The 21,522-nt window shown below is 52.2% G+C and overlaps 1 protein-coding gene across 3 annotated transcripts in view; it reads left to right on the top strand.

The window, feature by feature from the left end:
• Positions 1 to 262: 262 nt before the first annotated feature.
• Positions 263 to 21,522, top strand: part of KANK3 (KN motif and ankyrin repeat domains 3) — a 55,199-nt gene continuing 33,939 nt past the window's right edge. For 2 of the 3 annotated variants that reach the window (XM_037885845.2, XM_037885843.2), the window contains exon 1: positions 263 to 343. The gene's annotated coding sequence lies outside the window, so the exon portion shown is untranslated. The remainder of the gene's footprint in view (positions 344 to 21,522) is intronic. The other variant, XM_043535883.1, reaches the window with a different exon arrangement.

Raw genomic sequence — 21,522 nt, 5'->3', positions numbered from 1 at the left:
GCCAGGCGGCGGGGAGGCTGCAGCCAGGCAGCGCCGTGGGCGAGCTCCGCGGTAGCTTGCGCGGGCTCCCCAGCTTTGCAGGGGTCGCGGCGGCTTTGCCCCGCGGGTGCGGCGGAGCCGGCTGCGGGCAATGCCCAGCGCCCTCCCCCAGCGCCGCTCGGACCCCGGCTCCGCGCCCGGCCCGGCGCATTCCTGGCAGGCAGCGCCCCCGGGCGGGTCCCACCCCTGGCGCGCAATTGGCCAGATGTGAGCGGAGGGGAACGGCGGGGCCGGCCGAGCCGCAGCCAGTGTCGCGGGGCGCTGCGCGGGGCGCGCCGGGCCGGACGGGAGGCGGCAGCGGCAGGTCAGGAGGGGTTTTCTGGGCGGCGCGGAGAGCCGGGGCTCGGGGCAGCTGGCGGCGCGGGGTTCGCGGGGAGCGGGCAGGCCGGGGCCCCGGGCTGCTGGGCGCGGCTCTGGCAGCCGGCGAGCTCCGCGCCGAGCCCAGCCCCGCTTGCACAGGTGCAGCGGGGGCCGGGGACCCGCCGGTGCCTGACTTCGGGGACCGGTCCTGAGGCTGAGCAGGGCCAGGCGCCCCGAGGCGCTGCCCGGGGCGAACGGCGCTGGCCGCTCTGGAGCCGCTGGGCTCCGCTCCCAGCCGGCCCCTGGCGGAGCCGCGGGCTGGTGCCCCACGTGGGTCCGTGTCTGAGGTGTGGACGGGCCCCGGAGGGCTGGGAGCCTGTCCCCTGGCTCCGCGCTCAGACACCGGGGGCTCCGGGCTGCCCGCTCAATGGCCCCCGCTTGGAGCCTCCCTGACTAGCTTAGAAGCCGCCACGGGGCTTTCCCGGGGGGCTGCTTTGGTGAGGCTGCGGCGGGGGCGCTGGAGCGGAGCCCTGGCTCCATCCCCAAACCCCAGCTCCTGAGAGGAGCCCAGGGCTGGAGATTTCTCCTCAGGGGCGCTGGAACAATTTTTATAGTGGGGTGCTGAGAGCCATTGAACCAAACTAAACTCTGTATATAATGGAAATGGCTTCAAGCCAGGGGATGCTGCGGCACCCCCCCAAACCCCCAATTCCAGCGCCTATGTTCCTCCTTCCTTGCCTTTGCTTTGAATGGCTCGGAAATGCTAGCCACAGACCGGGGGTAGTCCCCAAAAAGCAGTCAGCTCTGCTCATGGGGAGCTCCCATCCCTGGCCATGGCTGTGTGGAGGGGGGCAGAGGTGAGATCCTGTCTCACACCCAGTTCATGGCGTAGCTCGTTTATGTCCATGGGGCCTTCACACCACAGTGGTGGGCACTTCTGAAAGGCAGGGAGGAGGAAAGACAGGCAGATAGGTTCTGTCCAGGTTTCACGTGACTGACGTTCCTACGGTACCTTGTACAGAAGTGCCTCGCTGTGTCCAGATTAGCCACTCCACACATGAAGTACGGATGTCAATGAAATACTATCTTAGGCACCATATTTATCTATGGTTCATATAGAAATGCCCTCCCTGCCCTGGGCCGGTGGCTCTGTTAGACGCCTATCGGAATCTTGCCAGAAGGACCCTGTCAGCTGGAGCTCACCCTGGGGTTTGGCAGCTCTGAGTGGTTTTGCAGAGAAAGGTGGAGAGTGATCCAGTGGCTGCAAGCTGAAGCTAGACAAAGTCAAAGTGGAAATAAACTGTACATTTTTAATGGGGAGAGTACTTAACCACTGGAACAATTTACCAGGGGTTGTGGTGGATTCTCCATCAATGACCGTTTTTAGATCAAGACTGGACATTATTCGAAAAGCTCGGTATTAGGAATTATTTTGGGGAAGTTCTGTGGACTGCACTATACACGCAGCCAGGCTAGATGATCAGTCATCTCTTCAGGGCTTAGGATCTATGAATCTATAAGTGTGGGAATTTGGCAAGGAGCAACTTGATCCCCAGCTTCCCATAACTGCCTAGGTTCCTGCAGCTACAGTCTGAACCTCCTGCTGCTCTGTCCTTTCTTGTCTGTCTAATGCAAATGATACCAGAAAAATGGATTATTTGCAAAGGCTGATGATTTTGTGTCCACTGTTATTAAGCAGTAATAAAAGGAACAAAGTGGAAAGATGGTGAGGGTAAGAATCTGTTCTTCTCCAGTTTTCTGGAAGACCATTTAAAAAGAATACAATGACACGGCCCTAGTGTAAGGGAATGTCCGCTGGAAATACCCACCCCAGGAAGGGGGAGATCTTCCCATAGTGAACCCAAATGCAAGGCTTGTTAGGTTAGACTTGTGGGGCCATATCCTCCAATGGTGTAACTCACTGTTGCTCTATTGAAGCTAAAGGAGCAATGCTGATTTACACTGTAAATCTGGCCACTGTGTTTAAGAAAACGTATGTAGATTCCAAGAGGCAGAGGAATGGAACAGGCCAGACCCACTTTGGGAGTGAACCCTTTTAGCTCCCACAAGGTATCTGGGTTGCAACCAAATTGCTCTGCTTTTCTGTACTGATTTTATCCTCTACAGAGGAGAGAGTTGTTATGGGCTGAATGGCCTCAGCTGTTATGGCTGAACCTGAATTCTGCAGGGTGGACAGGCCGCCATTTCCCCTGTACTAAAGCTCCAATCCTGTTGATTACCTCATCCCGCCATGAAGGGCCTCTATGTCCCACTGAACCACCTCAGATTCACTTTCCCAGGATAATTGCTCTCCCTGGAGACACGCCAGCTGCCATAAGTGCATACACCTGCCATCGACGCCGTTATTAGTCAGAACGCACATAGCACTGGAGCTCTGCAAGGCGTTGTACGGACGGTTACATGTGAGGATCCCTTCATTGATGCCATACACAAGGTCTCAGATATTGCAGTGGTGCAGCCCATGTCGGTGGCTGCACGGTTCATTGGGCTAAGCCCTTCGTGCCTAATGAGGATACAGGTGGGGTGGGTGCACATCATAGCAAAGGAGAGATTCTCTCACAAAGGCAGGAGAGGTTAGCTAAGGTCCTCCCAGAGCTTTGGGAATGTGCTCAGTAATAGGAAGAGAGAACAAGGGCTTTTATTGTTGCCTGCAGTAGGTTTATTGCTGAAGCACAAACATGTTGTCTCGGACTGTGAAACAGCAGTTAATTTGCCCCACCCTTTCATAAGAATCCTCGGCCAACCACAGTATCAATTCATAACCACTGGGCCTGATTCTGAACCCCTTGCCCCCATTTGACACAGGTTGGACTCCATTGTTCTCAACGAGGCTACTCCTGATTCTCCCCAGGGTTAGTGAGTTCTGACTCGAGCCTGGTTGTATGAAGTATAATTTAGCAGCAGGGCCCTGGTTACAAAGTCCAGCAAGGCCATTCAGGGCTGCTGGAAATGCGTGGCTGTGGGGTTCGCTGGCACACTCTTTCTAGTGTCTGATGAAAACCTGCTTGCTGGAAAGCTGCAGCCTAGGAACCTGTTTGAACTTGTACAGTTGTTCCTGGTGGTAGAGTTAAATTATTGGGTATTAAACACAGTTGTAAAGTCTGATGAACGTTCATCCCCAAGGGAAAGAAAAAGGAAAATGAAAACATGGCTGGCAGTTTAGAGTTTATACTGTGTATACAGGCATATAGACACTACATGTGCCTGGAGACAGAAACACGCACGTGTGTCAACCCAGCTTGGGTATGCAAACGTACCTGCATGCGTTCAAAGGAAGTGTGTGCACGTGCAAATGTATATGTGAACCCACGTAGTAATAACTGCAAGCACACCTTTAGACACGTGCCCTGCTGAACCGAGGCATTCTCAGATGAATACAAATACACATACATGTGCCCAGCCCACACATATACAAACGTGCAGGTTTTCACAGATTGTGTGCGCACATTCTGACTCAGGTAATGTAAATCACGAGTCATCCCGGCTGAAAGTGCGCGTTTACTCTTTGTAAAATGTAACCATTTCATCTACAGACACTTTACTCCTGACTCTCCCATTGGTCTCACGTAGCCTGGGTCACCTGCTGCAAGCCCGTTCATTCGTCTCCCGTCGGTGGGAGATGCTCACTGTGCTTTTGCTGTTGGATTGGTTCAGGTTCAAGCCATTGTCTGTTTCGTTATATGTAGATTCCAGGAATTGACAGGAGCCTGCAGAGAGGGGGATGGATGGATGTCCCGTTTTACTGGACCATGTGCATACATAAAACTAAATAACTAGAAATGTTGGGCCAGATCCAAGCTGGTGTAAATCAGCATGCCACTTACACCAGCTGAAGATCTGGCCCAGGTGTCACAAGCTCAGGATGGTCCAACAGTCCCTTTGCAGCAGAGCCTTTTTTGCGTTAGTGTAGACAGGCCCACTGTCCTGCAGAAGGAAGAGGGTTAGATTGTGACGATGATAACTCCATAAATCATTATTTCACCCTGGAATTAGACGACTGAGGGTATTCAAGCTTGCCTCCTTCCCTCCAGTCCTGACTTCAGTGAGTCAGACCAGCTACACCCCTTCAGATGTGGCTCTGGCTCCTGAATGCACTTTGGAATAGTTGAGAACCTTAACAAACATGCCTGGGATGTATGTCCCTGGGTTGTCTTAGAGACGACATGTGGGCATCTCAGACCACTCTTACCTTCCTGCTGTCAGTCAGACAAAGCAGGGAGCATTCCCCTGCAGACTGATATGTGGTGTGTCAGGCTCACTGGTGGGTCCTGGAGAAGAGGTGAGATGCATGGAGAAGGCCATGTGTGGAACCAGCCTCTAAGATGGAACAAGAAACTACTGACAAGTGAGCCTGTAACTTCAGCACCAGGTCCAATGCTACAACAGCTAACAAGGCAATTGCTCAGGGAGGCATTCGGGTCGAGGTCTGGGCATGACTGAAGCACCTCTCTGCTGCGTACTCAGCATGGTTACTGCTCTCCAGTGGAGTACAATGAATTCTATGGTGAGGGACACACAAGACGTTTCCAGATTACATCATGGGCCTCCAGGTCTGGAGAGTGCACTTTTAAGCCCCCAACTAATTGCAGGCGTAAACGACCTTTACACACTTGGGCCCAATGTTTCCAAGGGTGGCCACTGCTTTGGGGAGCCTAACCATGGAACTGTGCAGACACGAGTCAGAGAGCTTCTGGAGAGTGATTTGATTCGCAGAGTGCACTGTAAGAGGTCCAGCGGGATGCATGTTTACAGCCAATGGAAGGGGAAGGTGATGGCAGGAGAACACGAGGGAGGAAACAATTGTCTTGTGTGGAGGATGTGGTATCCTGGGAGCATCAAAAGGACCATTCATCTCCAGAGATTCACAGGGGATAGTACGGGGCTGGCTACTTTGGTTGCAAACCTCCTGTATTGGAGAGGACACATGAGACGAATCTGAGACACCGAGCGCCTGGCGTGGCAGAGCCACCCTCAGTTCCCCTGGACGGCAGCCAGCATTACATCCCTTCTGAAAAGCAGGCCCGAGCAAGCTGTGCAGCCAGCCCATCTGCCCTGCTCCAAGCTTCCCCTGCTGTTCTCACCTGGCTGGGGCCTGGCACTCCCAGCCTTGCTCTGGCAGTTCTTGGTGAGGATTTCTGCCTGCTCACTGGAGAGGAAGCAGCCTGCTTGCTCAGTGGTTTCCCTTTAACTCTGGAACAGCCTCAGCCGCTGGATCTTCAGAGTTTATCTCCATGACCCAGCTCAAGGGGAAATGTGCTTTGCAAAGATAAATCAGCCTGGGGCTGCTCTGGGCACTGTCCCCCTCACGCTCTTGATGACCTCAATGATTTGGCAGAGAGCGAGGATCAGCTGGAGCCCACTTCTCGGTCACTTATCCCACTCGAAATCACCTGGAGAAGCATTCCCGGGTTCCCAGGAGCAGACTGTGCTGCCGCTGGGGGGAGCAAACATCAGAGTGACCTCTCTGGAAAGTGGCTTAAAGGAATTTGAAGCTTTTACAAAAGCCACATAACCCCACACCCCATCTGACAACACACTCCAGACTCCCCCCAAAACACACGGAGCCCACCCAGACCTGCTGCAGCCTGGAAAGCCAGAAAATTCAGAGTTAAGTTTCCATCTATCACAATGTGCTGAAACATGAGACCGCCTCCTCTTCTCCCACCTGCCAGAGAACCTGCCACTCCATCCCTCAGACAGAGCCCCTGGCATGGCTCCTGTCCCATTGGAGTGGGACAGCCTTGGACCAAGGATGCCCGCTGATCCTGTTGAGCAGGACTGAGTGCTGCTCAGTTTTAAACCCATCCCTGGACCGGGAGTATAACACTGAGCTCGTGCCTTCACCTTTCCCTCCCACTCACCAGCCCGAGCATAGCTTTATCTCACCTGGTCCTGTGTCAAGCTGGTACCTACAGTTCTCTGCATCCCACTTGCCCAGCCCTGTGCTAAGCTGGGATCTACAGCTCCCATCCCACTGGACATTCCCATTCCACTGGACAGCTACAGACTAGGGGCTGAATGGCTCGGCAGCAGTTCTGCGGAAAGGGACCTAGGGGTTACAGTGGATGAGAAGCTGGACATGAGTCAGCAGTGTGCCCTTGTTGCCAAGAAGGCCAATGGCATTTTGGGATGTATAAGTAGGGGCATAGTGAGCAGATCGAGGGACGTGATCGTTCCCCTCTATTCGACATTGGTGAGGCCTCATCTGGAGTACTGTGTCCAGTTTTGGGCCCCCCACTACAAGAAGGATGTGGATAAATTGGAGAGAGTCCAGCGAAGGGCAACAAAAATGATTAGGGGACTGGAACACATGACTTATGAGGAGAGGCTGAGGGAACTGGGATTGTTTAGTCTGCAGAAGAGAAGAATGAGGGGGGATTTGATAGCTGCTTTCAACTACCTGAGAGGTGGTTCCAGAGAGGATGGTTCTAGACTATTCTCAGTGGTAGAAGAGGACAGGACAAGGAGTAATGGTCTCAAGTTGCAGTGGGGGAGGTTTAGGTTGGATATTAGGAAAAACTTTTTCACTAGGAGGGTGGTAAAACACTGGAATGCGTTACCTAGGGAGGTGGTAGAATCTCCTTCCTTAGAAGTTTTTAAGGTCAGGCTTGACAAAGCCCTGGCTGGGATGATTTGATTGGGGATTGGTCCTGCTTTGAGCAGGGGGTTGGACTAGATGACCTCCTGAGTCCCTTCCAACCCTGATATTCTATGATTCTGTACGAGGTCTGTGCTGTCCCCCCGCCATGGCAGCCTCTTTCCGGTGGGCCCATGAGCTCGGAGCCTTCCTGCCGTGTAAGGATTCTGCCACTGAGCCTTGGGACGGCCGGTGACAGAGCCGTGGCCCTGTAGGACTCTCTGCTGAAATACGGGGTGTTTCAGCTCTCCCTACCGCACTCCTGGCCCTCCTTCGCAGAAGTGATTTCAGTTTAATCCTGCAGCTCGTGTGAGGCCCCCCCCTTCAAACGCTTTGTGCTGGCTCACGAACCTTCTGTTTGGGCTTACGTTCCACTGTCTATCTGAACTGTGGGTTCTTTAATGCAACGGTGGTGTTGTTTGATGGAATCCTGAATGGTGTGATGCGATCAGAGTTGTTATCTGGTTATTATGTAGCAAGAGCAAAGTGTGTGTGTGTGTGTGTGTGTGTGTGTGTGTGTGTGTGTGTGTGTGTGTGTGTGTGTGTGTGTGTGTGTGCGCACACGTACATACCATTGACCCCTGCTGGGCTTGGACATACACTGGGCTAGCTTACCAAGAGGGTATATACAGGCTCTAACGCTGCTCTCAGCTGGTGTCTCCTGTCTGCATGTGTTTAATGCACAGTGAGATCTAGGTGCTAGTGGAGATTGTCCTGTGGTGCGTGATGGAGAGCAGAGAACCCTGCATTCTACTCCCTAGGCTGCCTGGGTGCAGCTTAGCTTGCAGCCTTGGTGTATGCATGCTTGCAGGCAGCCACAGTGATTCTGTCTCACTTACTGAAGGAGGGAGAGGGATGCTTGGAAACCTAGAGAGAGAAACGATGGACACCTACAAGGAGGCAGAAGGAGAAGGATGAGAGGCTGAAAGAGAAGGCAAAAAGCCATCAGCCACGTACCCAGCAGCCCAGCCAAGGGCACGGTCACTATTATGTATTATTTATTTGCACTATGCTGGAGTCTCGAGATTCCAGCTGAACTCAAGGGCCTTCTTGTGCTAAGCCCTGTACGCACACAGTGAGAGAGAGCACCTGCCCCGGAGTGTTTATAGTCCAACTAGAGACTTCCCAGCAGAGTCGAATGGAACCAGTCCCAGTACGGCTGATCCCAAATGTTCAAGAACCAGGAGTCAGGCCCTCAAATATGAGAGTGGCTTTGACATCATGAGATTTTTAAAGATTTTTTTTCTTTTTAGCTTTCTGAGCTTTTAGGTTGCACTGTCTAGGGTCACATGTCCAACTCTACTCCACAGCCAGGAGGGCTAGAAATGTTTTTCATAAATATAAGCTGAGATTTGCCTGTATTCACCTGGCTCCAGGAGCTGGGGCTTTGCCCCAATATCACGGCACTCATGATAAAATTGTGAGAGCTGGCAGCACTGCAGTCTGTTTCTGCTAGACAGAAGGTGTGGTAGGGGCCAATATTCCAGGGCCTTGGCCCTCAGCTGACAACAGTAAATCTTCTCAATCAGGGTTTTGAACAGAGACTCTGAGAACAGCTTCCTTCAGCCTGGCGCCTACCTGATCTTAGTCAAAAAAGGACAATGGGTGGCTTTGTGCAGCCAAGGTTTGGACCTGGCAAGAAACCAGTACAAACCCGTAGGGCAGGAGGCAGGCAGGGTGTCAGTTCACACAGTTTCTATGAATGATCTCTGGTTAGGTCTTCGTTCTGCTCCAGGAGTTAAGGCTTTTACTGCCATCCCCTGGATGGGCCGGTACATCTCACCACACATGGTTATGAGTAATGGCCGGTCTTTTCCTTGCAACCCCAACTTGGGAGCCAGCTCCATCTCGGATAGCAACATGGCTGCATTTCAGGGTGGGCTCAGTCCTTCATGTACGGTAACAGGCTATCGGGTGACGTTCTAAGTGCTTTGGGATCCTTGAGGATGAGACTGTGTCGGGGCAGCGAGCAAGAGACCAGGCAAGGCAGATGCTGGGGGAGCTGGAGTGGAAGAGGTCTCATTGAGGTCAGTGCCTTCCACATGTAGCTTGATTCTGCGGCTGTGCATGTGGCCACAAGATTCTCCTTATCCTCAAGTGTCTGCAGTAAAGCCACTCGCTGCCCTGTCAATTCCCACAAATGCTCTCGCCTCCTCTGACTCCTCCTCTCCACCCTGTGCTCTTCTCCTGGGACACTCCCCTCCTTCTCCCTTAGAAGGTCTGCACATGGGCAAAGGGCCTGCAAGGTCTCCTAGAGCATGGCTCCACATTTACTTCTGTCCCTTGGGCAAGGGCTGCTCCCCTGTCCCCTCAGCTGGACACAGGACCTCTCCAGCTGCAGACCTTCCATGGGCTGAGGAGGAGAGTTCTCTGTTCCTGCCACAGCTGCGGAAGGTTCCTGCGGGGCTGTACAAATCCGGGGGGGTACCATATAAAAGTGGGAGCCTGCTGCAAACTTAGGTGCAGTGTGCTGCAAAGGATTTGGGACCTCACTTGTGGCCATTAAAAACACAGCAAGGAACATTCAGAGAAATAAAGACAGAGAACCGGGGCCTGGTCTGTCCACAGTGCTTTGTGCCAGTGTCACTTGACTGACTTGGAATCAGGCCCCAGGAGCCCCCAGATTCCTCCACACACCTGCTGCTTACCAGGCGAGAAATGCAGAGTCTGTGTCCAGGCTCTGTTCCACTTGCACATTCCCCAGTCTTGGCTCCCTGGACATTTCCTGCCATTGTACATGGTTTGGGAATGTGACTCACAGTGGATGTGTTTATGGGAGCTGGGCTGCATTGAATTCTCCACTGCCTGGCCCGGGAGGGTTTGCAGCGATGCTGTATGGAGCTGGCCCTGCTTCCTGAGCTTTGCACAGATGGCCACAGAGTGTTTTCATTTTTATAGCCGAGGCCAACTCCTCAAGAACAGTCCAGCCCTTTGAACTCATGGGGGGACGGACTGGAAAATCGGGGAGGTCCATGAACTGTCCCCACAAAGGCCAGAGAAGGGCAGCACAATCCCAGAGCTAGTGACTGCTTGGGCAGCTGATGAGCCCTGTCGTTTCCCATCTAAACATCCGAAATGAGGAGAAAGAGCCGAGCAAAGCACGTGCTTGTGTCTGGGGGAGCCGGGGGCTCTGTTTCCACCCCTGCATTTAAAAATAACAGCACAGCTTCCTCTCTAGCAGGGTCCATGGGAAGTGCCAAAGAAGGGCTTGGAGGTGACTTAGTGCTGTTGTGTGAGAAACCCCGGAGCAGCAGGAAACTGGAGAACAGACCTGCCCAGCATTTGCGGTGATTTCTAGAGGGGAGACGTGCTGAGAGCTAAGGCCAGGAAACTCTTCCAAACCAGGGGTGTTTGCTCAGATGCGGCAGGGGCGGTGGGAAGGGCCAGTGTGTGTGCGCTGAAAGATGAAGGGCCAGATTTTCAAATTCTCATCTCTTGTGTAGGCACCTGAAGAGCTGGGTGCTAAGCCTTGGAAAGCGTGGCCTAGAACTCCTCCCAGGTGCGAAGGAAGTCTCTGAAATGAGCGAGCCCCTTATATCCCCCCATGCGATTGAGGCACGGTTCGGTGGCATCCCCTTCCAGTCTATTGTGATGGTGAGAGGCGCTGGTGAGCAGGCAGCGACCTCTGTGCTAAGGAGTGACCCGGCGAGGCCTCTCAGCAGGGTCACTGGTTCTCCTCTTGCTCCTGCTGGGCTAAGTGGGGAGTAACTCTGCTGAAGTCAGTTTTGTTCCCCAGTGGGAGTGAGGGACTGAGCCACCTGAGTTACACAAAGAATGAGTCACTGGGCTGGCACCAGGAGACGGGTTCTAATCCTGACTCTGCCATTGGCCTTGGGCTTGACCCTGGTGCGCTCACTGGCTCTGCTGCCCATCCTGCTGTGTAAACTAGACTGGTCACTGGGGCAGGGATTGTCCCATGCGGTGGGGACTGGCTGCTACTGAAATAGAGCTCGAGGATAATAAGGGGAGGTGCTGGGCTGGGCACGGTCACCCCTCCTCAGAAAAGGCAGCTGCGCGGTGGAGAGGGACTTCGCCAGAGCTACTGTCCTGGTTCCATTTTCTTGGCCGTGCTGGTTAATGTTTCACTGGGGCAGCCGTTGCCACGTGTCTGACACACGGATCACTGCTCTCCCTGGGGAGGAATCGCTCTTTGCAGACAGGCTTGATTGGATTCAGGACTGGAGAGGATGGGGGTCTCTGCCCCAGGTACCATGCCCACCTGCTGAAATGGCTGGTAGAGGGGCTAGGATCCTGCCTCAGTGACATCTGGCCCCTTTTGGTTTCAGCTCTGTGCACTCTTACTCTGGATTGTTCCTGAATGTGTCATCCAGTCAAAGAAAGGAGCAAACTAAAGAACGGTGGGCCAGGGTTAACACTGCTGCCTCTACAGTGTGATGTGGCTATTGCAGATCATAGAATCATAGACTATCAGGGTTGGAAGGGACCTCAGGAGGTCATCTAGTCCAACCCCCTGCTCAAAGCAGGACCAATCCCCAACTAAATCATCCCAGCCAGGGCTTTGTCAAGCCTGACCTTAAAAACTTCTAGGGAAGGAGATTCCGCCACCTCCCTAGATAATGCATTCCAGTGTTTCACCACTCTCCTAGTGAAAAAGTTTTTCCTAATATCCAACCTAAACCTCCCCCACTGCAACTTGAGACCATTACTCCTTGTTCTGTCATCAGTTACCACTGAGAACAGTCTAGATCCATCTTCTTTTGAACCCCCTTTCAGGTAGTTGAAAGCAGCTATCAAATCCCCCCTCATTCTTCTCTTCTGAAGACTAAACATCCCCAGTTCCCTCAGCCTCTCCTCATAAGTCATGTGTTCCAGTCCCCTAATCATTTTTGTTGCCCTCCGCTGGACTCTTTCCAATTTTTCCACATCCTTCTTGTAGTGTGGGGCCCAAAACTGGACACAGTACTCCAGATGAGGCCTCACCAATGTCGAATAGAGGGGAACAATCACCTCCCTCGATCTGCTGGCAATGCCCCTACATATACATCCCCAAATGCCATTGGCCTTCTTGGCAACAAGGGTACACTGTTGACTCATATCCAGCTTCTCGTCCACTGTAACCCCTAGGTCCTTTTCTGCAGAACTGCTGCCTAGCCATTCGGTCCCTAGTCTGTAGCGGTGCATTGGGTTCTTCCGTCCTAAGTGCAGGACCTTGCACTTATCCTTGTTGAACCTCATCAGATTTCTTTTGGCCCAATCCTCCAATTTGTCTAGGTCCCTCTGTATCCTATCCCTGCCCTCCAGCGTATCTACCACTCCTCCTAGTTTAGTATCATCCGCAAATTTACTGAGAGTGCAATCCACACCATCCTCCAGATCATTTATGAAGATATTGAACAAAACCGGCCCCAGGACCAACCCTTGGGGCACTCCACTTGATACTGGCTGCCAACTAGACATGGAGCCATTGATCACGACCTGCTGAACCCGACAATCTAGCCAACTTTCTACCCATCTTCTCGTCCATTCATTCTGCCCATACTTCTTTAACTTGCTGGCAAGAATATTGTGGGAGACCGTGTCAAAAGCTTTGCTAAAGTCAAGGAACAACACATCCACTGCTTTCTCCTCAACCACAGAGCCAGTTATCTCGTCATAGAAGGCAATTAGATTAGTCAGATGTGACTTGCCCTTGGTGAATCCATGCTGACTGTTCCTGATAACTTTCCTCTCCTCTAAGTGCTTCAGAATTGATTCCTTGAGGACCTGCTCCATGATTTTTCCAGGGACTGAGGTGAGGCTGACTGGCCTGTAGTTCCCCAGATCCTCCTCCTACCCTTTTTTAAAGATGGGCACTACATTAGCCTTTTTCCAGTCATCCGGGACTTCCCCCAGTCGCCAGGAGTTTTCAAAGATAATGGCCAATGGCTCTGCAATCACATCCGCCAACTCCTTTAGCACTCTCGGATGCAACGCATCCGACCCCATGGACTTGTGCTCGTCCAGCTTTTCTAAATAGTCCCGAACCACTTCTTTCTCCACAGAGGGCTGGTCACCTCCTCCCCATGCTGTGCTGCCCGGTGCAGTAGTTTGGGAGCTGACCTTGTTTGTGAAGACAGAGGCAAAAAAAGCATTGAGTACATTAGCTTTTTCCACATCCTCTGTCACGAGGTTGCCTCCCTCATTCAGTAAGGGGCCTACACTTTCCTTGTCTTTCTTCTTGTTGCTAACATACCTGAAGAAACCCTTCTTGTTACTCTTAACATCTCTTGCTATCTGCAACTCCAGGTGTGATTTGGCCTTCCTGTATCCCCCAGAACTATGGGGAGGTGATGCTGCCCAGTGGGTAGAGCACTGATTGAGACTTGCGAGACCTGAAATTCTGTTCGCAGCTTTGCCACTCACTGACCTGCTAAATGACCCTGGGCAAGTGACTTCACCACTTTGTGCCTCAGTTTCCCCATCTGTTACAAACTGACTTGTTTGTAAATTGCTTTGAGATTCTCTGATGAAAAGAGCAAGGTTTTATGATTAGATATACCCAGCTTCCTAGCACATTAGCAGCCACTAAGACCATTCTCACTATCTCCATTTTAAATAGATCTAATCAACTGGTGAAAACCCCTAATGCAAACAGGCTTAAACCAGCTAAACCCTCAGTTCAATTGGTTTAGCTTCATTCAATAATTTACCCATGCAAGCCAAAGCAATTTAAGAAAGGGTTAAACCTGTCCAAGTGCATCTACATGAGGAGTATGCACTGGTTTAACTAGACTAGTTTTAAAAGATGTAGTTTAACCTTCGCAACTTTTCTACTATAGACAAGCCCTTAGTGACCTAACCAAGAATAGTAACCAGTGCGAGGCTTAAAAAATATGCTTTAGTTCAGTGGTTTTCAGCCTGTGGTCCATGGACCTCTGGCGGGCCAGAGACTAAGGGCATGGCTACACTTGCAGATGTAGAGCACTTTGAGATAAACCAGCCTTCGTAGAGCACACTGACATCTTCAAGCGCACTGGCGTGGCCACATTTGTGGCACTTGCAGTGGCATTGGGAGCAGTGCATTATGGGCAGCTATCCCAGCATGCAAGTGGCTGCAACGTGCTTTTCAAATGAGGGGGTGGAGTGTGACAGGGAGTGTGTCGTGTGTATGGGGGGGGAGAAAGAGTGGGTTTTTGGGGGGCTGAGAGCATGTCAGCATGCTGTCTTTTAAGTTCAGACAGCAGCAGACCCTCCACCCTGCCTCTCTCTCTCTCACGCAGCATTCCACAGTAATGGTTGCTTTGTCCCGGAGCAGATAAGCAGCCGGCTGTCAGAAACAGAGCTTTCAACGGGCATTTCTGCATTCCTACAGCCGATTCCAAACAATGATAAGAGTAGCTTGACTTGACTTAAGGGGATTATGGGATGTTTCCGGAAGCTGATCAGAGCGCAGTAATGCAACACCTTGTTCACACTGGCGCCACAGCGTTCCAGCGGGGGACAGCAAACGTTATTCCACTCGCCAGGTGGAGTACCAGCAGCGCTGTAGCCATGGAGTCAGAGTGCTCTACGTGCCTTGCCAGTGTGAACGGGTCGTGAGCTAGGGTGCCCGGGGCTCCTTTATTGCACTGTAACTCGCAAGTGTAGCCAAGCCCTAAGTCTAAGATTTCCAAAGGGGTCGCACCTCCATTCGAAAATTTTTAGGGGTCCGCAAATGAAAAAAGGTTGGAAACCACTGAGCTAGTTCAAAAGGGTCTTATCTGGGGGAAGTTCTCTGGTCCAGGTTATGCAGGAGGTCAGACCAGATAATCACAATGGTCCCTTCTCGCTTTATTGTCTATGAAAGTGGCTGAGATGCTGAACTGCTCTTCAGCAAGAGAAATATTGGAAAGACGTTTGGCCAACGAGGTAAGTAGTGAGGACCTGGTAAGAGAGAGAGAAAGCACAGAACATCTAGAGAATGATAACTCATTCAAATCCATCTTGATTGTCTGGTCCAGAAGATGTGTATCCCAGAACAATGAGGGAATGCGCTAAGAAATGTGGTACTGTACCATTGATGACTGAAAAGTCATGGAAAACCACGGAGCTACCAGGAGACTGGAAAAAGCAAACGTGGTTCTGATTTTCAAAAGAAGTCAGATGAGTGATCCTGGTTCTGAGGACTTGGGAATTTTCTGTAACATTTTCATGAATCCTATGTGTGCCTCAGTTTCCCCTATATGCTGTACTGTTATCCAGTGGGTGGGACAGAACTGCTTGTTCTCGGGGCAGGCTAAGAGACATAGGTATGAATGTCGCCCAACTTCTCTGAGCCTGGATGGGTCATTGGAAAAAGACTGGCTGAGGCCAACCCCATATCAGTGGAAAATCTCTGAAGACAATGACAAAGCCAGTCACCAGGACACTGACACCAAGCAATCATGGGGGAGGGGGATCTCCCCACCTCTCATCAGGGAAGCTTGAGAACAAAGGACTGGGAGGGGTGAGGTGGGGGCATCAGAGCTGGCTGCTGGAAGTAGTCAGGGCTCTCACCTGATAGACAGACAGACAGACAGAGCTTGAACAGTGGGGTTCACTGCAGCTTGGCTGGGCTCTGGGCTGACCGGGATGGTCTCTGTTTGGACCTTCACTTCTCTGCTAAGCTAAGGACTCACCATGCAGCCTTCCAGGTAATGAAAAATCCCGACTCTTTTGACAGCGCTGTGTGTGTCACTGCAAATGCTTGGTGAGGTGCAGTAATGCCTGCAGAGTGCACACATCTCGCCCGGTCTCAGCTGGACTCGCTGAACAGAGCTCAGGGGGTGACGCAGGAGGGCTGAAGTCCCATAGGTCCAGTCTCAGGAGGGGGTGGCGTGGCTCACTCTGGAGGAAGAGCGATGGCCCTGGGGGTCTGCCACACTGAAGGGTTCCTCCTAGAGACTGTTCCAAAGCTGGGGGCGTAGCCCCAATCCTATGGATCTGTGACACGAGCCATGATCTTCCAGTCAATTTAACTTCTCCCCAGGGTTGATCGACACATAACAGTGGTATCAGTTTAAACCAGCTGGAGTAAACGCAACAAGGCTGCCCTCACCGTGTCTGTCGCACCTTGAGGCTACAGCAATTCTGCCAGTCTAGCACCCGATTTCTGCTAGCAACTACCTGGGTAGCTAGGAGAGGGGACCAGGAATCCACCCCCCCCCCTCGCACCTCTGCACAGGGGCGGACCAGAATCTCCTTTGGGAATGTCGCCATGCAACAGGGGCAGGGAGGGACTGGGTCACAGCAGCAGAGTGGTGCAGCGGGAGCTAGGGTACCTTGCTCATCTGGAGCTTGGCTCCAAGAAGAACAGACTCTGCTAGGATTCCTCCTGGCAGCTTCATGTGTAGTGCAATCTCTGACGTGCCAGGACTCCTTGCCCGTGACTGCAAGTGCTGTGAGATGGGACTGGACTCTAGGAGAAACCCACTCTCCATGGCTGGCAGATGACATGGATGCAAGTTCTGGCTGGAGGGCGGGAGGGAGGACAGGGAAGCTGGGATATTTTCAAAGGCAGAGTGGCTGAGCCCTGGATTGTCTCCCAGACAGTTTGTTTGAAGGCTGAAGCTCCTCAGGAAGTCTGGGATGGAGTGCGGAAGGTTTTTCCTGGCATGCTCCCCGCACAGGATAGAGCCAGGTTTCCCAGCGGATGGGAGCTGCTCCACTGTTTCCCTTCTCTCAGGAAGCAGGGTAATTAATTGTGATGCAAGAGATGGCTACATAGCTGTTGGTCTGTCACTGTCCCTTTTCCTCTGGTCTGATTTATTCTGTGTGTGAAACCCCGCGGGAGGGTTAGCCTGCCCTGGAGTCTGCTGGAGGAAGAAGTGTTAAGATCTAAGTAGAAGGATGTTAGTGATTTCCCAGCATGCTCTGATGCTTTTAGACTGTAGAAAGAGGGAAACTTTCAAAAGCACCTAAGGAAACTGTGCTCCTAAATCCCTTTGGCTTTTGATGGCATTTGTGCTCCTAAATACCTAAGATGCTTTTGAAAATCACCCCAAAGAGGTTTAAAGCAGGTGTTTCTCTAAAGGCCCGTATGTGGCCAGGTTACTAACAGAAGCACTCGCTCACCATGCCGAGGAGTGCAGTAAAAATGCCTGGAGAGACAGACAGACGTGCTCTTTGGAGGGCAGGGAGCATGGGAACACCAGATGAAGACAACCAGTAAAAAATACAGGGTCAGGGTCTGCTTGGAGCCTCAGGGGATGGGGAAGCCCCTTAGGGAGATAGTTACTGCTGCAAGTTTCTCTGCTTGGCCCCAGCACAAGTTAGAGCAACCTGGGGGCTGCTCTAATGTGTGCTGGCCAGTAGTGGTCCCTGAAGAACCATCCACCAAGCTGTGCAAAGCTGGATTGTGATATGCTCCAGCCACTCCTCCTCTCCTCCTGGCCCCCAAGATTCCTTCTGCACCCGGGGCTGCTGGGAGGGAAGCTTAAGAGCTGGCTCTGTCAGCTGGCTCTGTCCGCCTGGCCTCTGAGAGTCAAGCTGGGCCCTCCCAGCCTTCATGTCATCACCAGTAACAGAGATTCTGCAGCCAAGCTAGGCCCCTGGTGACACCTGTGCAATCCCTTTGGTGTGGATGGATTTGCACAGGTCAGCAAGTGGAACGTAATAAGCCCGTCGCTGGTTGATTTGTTATTAGCTTGGATTTGTAAGAAACCCTGAGGCCGGGTGATTGCCCCATGCAGGAATAGAGCCCCGCTCGTTCCCCCAGAGCTGGCTTGGCAGAGCTAGCAGGGGTAAGAAGCAGCACACACTTGTTTTGGTCACTCAGGTCGGTGGATGTGGCCCAGAGGTGTGGGGAGGCAGCCTTCCGGGGTTATTTTAAGGAGTCACTGTTCAGAGAAGAGCAGCATTTAGTGACGAGTTGGATCTGCTTCATGGGGCCAGAAGACAGACAGAGGGGGAAGGAGCTGCCTGCTTCCCTCCACCCTGGACGTGCTGCCTTGACCTGGAACCTGTCACGCTGGAGTCGGTGGAGTTCCTCAGCCTTCCTGCACTGCCTTGCTCAGGCTGAACGTCTCCAGGACACAGATTTCCTTGCTCAGAGCAGCTTCCTCTCTGGGATGTTTTCTAAAGGCTGCTGTCTGCATGGAGATGCTGCTGTCCTCGAGCACAGGCCGTGCAGCTCTCTGAAAGGCCTGGATTTACTGTGACTCAAGGGAGGAAAGTCCTGCAGTGTCTGATTCCTCACGGTGCGTCCCAGAGCCTGGCGGGTGCTCTGGCAGATACCGGCACCAGGCTTTTCTGTCTAAGTGAGCAGGGAGACTCAGGTAGTCCTGCCTTCCGGGAGTATGTGATGAGCCAGTGGCCGCCCTCAAGCCACACTCCTGGCAGCAGGAGCCTTTGTGTGAGGGACTGTCAAGGCAGTTCTCCTGGCTTTGGTATGGTCTCTTGGCTGCCGGAGAATGTCTGTCTCCCTCCCCTCCTTTCCCATGCAGTAGATGCAAACAGGGTGAGGTTCACCCCTGGGCATGGGGCCAACCCGAGTCCTGTGCTCCTTGTATGTCCCGCTTGAACCCTCTGAAAGGAACAGAAGCTGTGCACAGGCCCGGTGCAGGGGAGGAGAATTTCGCCCAGGGCATTACTCTGCCCATATTTGAAATGCACAGGGCCCCTCCGCTCCCAGGATGGGGCCAGAGCAGCACTCTGCATGGGGGTACCAGGAGACCCCCCTTCCTCAGATTTATATAACCACCTTCCACTGCATCAGAGTTCGATGCTCTGGGTGGTAATGTCCTCTCAGCCTTCAAACCTGCCAGCGTGTGGTGCCAGCTGTGGAAATCCATGGCTTCTTTCCCCTGGGAGGAAGGATGGTCCAGAGGCTAGACCCTGCTCTGCCACAGACTTCCTGCGTGACCTTGGGCAACAAGAAGGGTTTCATCAGGTATGTTAGTAACAAGAAGAAAGTCAAAGGAAGTGTGGGCCCCTGACTGAATGGGGGAGGCAATCTAGGGACAGAGGATGTGGGAAAAGCTTATGTACTCACCTTTTTTTTGCCTCTGTCTTCATGAACAAGGTCAGCTCCCAGACTCCTGCACTGGGCAGTACAGCATGGGGAGGAGGTGACCAGCCCTCTGTGGAGAAAGAAGTGGTTCGGGACTATTTAGAAAAGCTGGACGAGCACAAGTCCATGGGGCCGGATGCGCTGCATCCGAGAGTGCTAAAGGAGTTGGCGGATGTGATTGCAGAGCCATTGGCCATTATCTTTGAAAACTCCTGGCATCGGGGGAGGTCCCGGACGACTGGAAAAAGGCTAATGTAGTGTCCATCTTTAAAAAAGGGAAGAAGGAGGATCCTGGGAACTACAGGCCAGTCAGCCTCACCTCAGTCCCCAGAAAAATCATGGAGCAGGTCCTCAAGGAATCAATCCTGAAACACTTACATGAGAGGAAAGTGATCAGGAACAGTCAGCATGGATTCACCAAGGGAAGGTCATGCCTGACTAATCTAATCGCCTTCTATGATGAGATTACTGGTTCTGTGGATGAAGGGAAAGCAGTGGATGTATTGTTTCTTGACTTTAGCAAAGCTTTTGACACGGTCTCCCACAGTATTCTTGTCAGCAAGTTAAAGAAGTATGGGCTGGATGAATGCACTATAAGGTGGGTAGAAAGTTGGCTAGATTGTCGGGCTCAACGGGTAGTGATCAATGGCTCCATGTCTAGTTGGCAGCCGGTATCAAGTGGAGTGCCCCAAGGGTCGGTCCTGGGGCCGGTTTTGTTCAATATCTTCATAAATGATCTGGAGGATGGTGTGGATTGCACTCTCAGTAAATTTGCGGATGATACTAAACTAGGAGGAGAGGTAGATACAGTGGCAGGTAGGGTTAGGATACAGAGGGACCTAGACAAATTGGAGGATTGGGCCAAAAGAAATCTGATGAGGTTCAACAAGGATAAGTGCAGGGTCCTGCACTTAGGACGGAAGAATCCAATGCACCGCTACAGACTAGAGACCGAATGGCTAGGCAGCAGTTCTGCGGAAAAGGACCTAGGGGTGACAGTGGACGAGAAGCTGGATATGAGTCAACAGTGTGCCCTTGTTGCCAAGAAGGCCAATGGCATTTTGGGATGTATAAGTAGGGGCATAGCCAGCAGATCGAGGGATGTGATCGTTCCCCTCTATTCGATATTGGTGAGACCTCATCTGGAGTACTGTGTCCAGTTTTGGGCCCCACACTACAAGAAGGATGTGGAAAAATCGGAGAGAGTCCATCGAAGGGCAACAAAAATGATTAGGGGTCTGGAACACATGACTTATGAGGAAAGGCTGAGGGAACTGGGATTGTTTAGTCTGCAGAAGAGAAGAATGAGGGGGGATTTGATAGCTGCTTTCAACTGCCTGAAAGGGGGTTCCAAAGAGGATGGATCTAGACTGTTCTCAGTGGTAGCAGATGACTGAAGTAGGAGCAATGGTCTCAAATTGCAGTGGGGGAGGTTTAGGTTGGATATTAGGAAAAACTTTTTCACTAGGAGGGTGGTGAAACACTGGAATGCATTATCTAGGGAGGTGGCGGAATCTCCTTCCTTAGTGGTTTTTAAGGCCCGGCTTGACAAAGCCCTGGCTGGGATGATTTAGTTGGGGATTGGTCCTGCTTTGAGCAGGGGGTGGGACTAGAACCTCCTGAGGTCCCTTCCAATCCTGAGGTTTTGTGGTTCTATGAAGCCACTGGCTCCCTGTGTCTCAGTTGCCATCTACCCTGCCCTGCCTCACGAGTGGTTGGGAGGGTAAGCACAGTACTGCCTGGCAGGTGCTCAGATATTGTGATGAGAGGGTCAGATATGTACCTTAGATAGATGGATAAACATCTGACAGATGCGCAGAATGTGGGCCATCTGAGCTTTGTTGCATGGCCCACCATAAGTGCCAGATCATGACTGTTACTCGCTATAGAAGCTGTTGTTTTCTCACTGTGTCAATGCAATAATCAATGTTTTTCTGAAAGAGGAAACTGGGAAACCAGAAGTTTTGTCTTGGGCAGCTGTAAGCTCTCCCCATATGGCCCATCCTTAGTGCTTTGAACACAGGACTTTCAGATCCCCAGACTGCTACCACGTGAGGTGAAGGGGCAACTAATATTCTTTGTGGACTTACCATTAGGATGTGTGTGACATTCCCTTTGCCAGTGGGTTACACAATTATTTGCCAGACAGCAGTAGAATGCATGTGATCGGGAACCTGGGCGTCTCTTCCTGGCTTTGTGAGGATAGGGTAGAGACAGGACAGCCACGCACATAGATCTGGTACAATCAGTCTGGACGGCAGTGTGGCTGAGTGGCAGAAATCTGGGTTCTATTCTGCACTCTGCCAGAAATGATCTTGTGTAACCTCTCATTTAGTGTGTTTATCAAACGAGGGAATGGTACTGCCTAGGACAGGACATGGGGCTTCGCCCGATTGCAAGAGCTGGGAAGTGCATAGTGACATGAACAGCAATCAGTAGCTGGGATACTTCAGCGCAGGGTCTCCTTGCTCCTAGTTCAGTGCGCTTTCCCCTAAGCTGCAGAGCATTCGGATGGTAGGTTGGTCTGTCTGTCCTCTGCAGAACAGGGAACCCGATT

Source organism: Chelonia mydas, chromosome 25 (assembly GCF_015237465.2).
Source record: "Chelonia mydas isolate rCheMyd1 chromosome 25, rCheMyd1.pri.v2, whole genome shotgun sequence".
NCBI classification, from domain to species: domain Eukaryota; kingdom Metazoa; phylum Chordata; order Testudines; family Cheloniidae; genus Chelonia; species Chelonia mydas.
The sequence above is the reverse complement of the archived record's forward strand: the minus strand, read 5'-3'. Positions and strand labels throughout refer to the sequence as shown.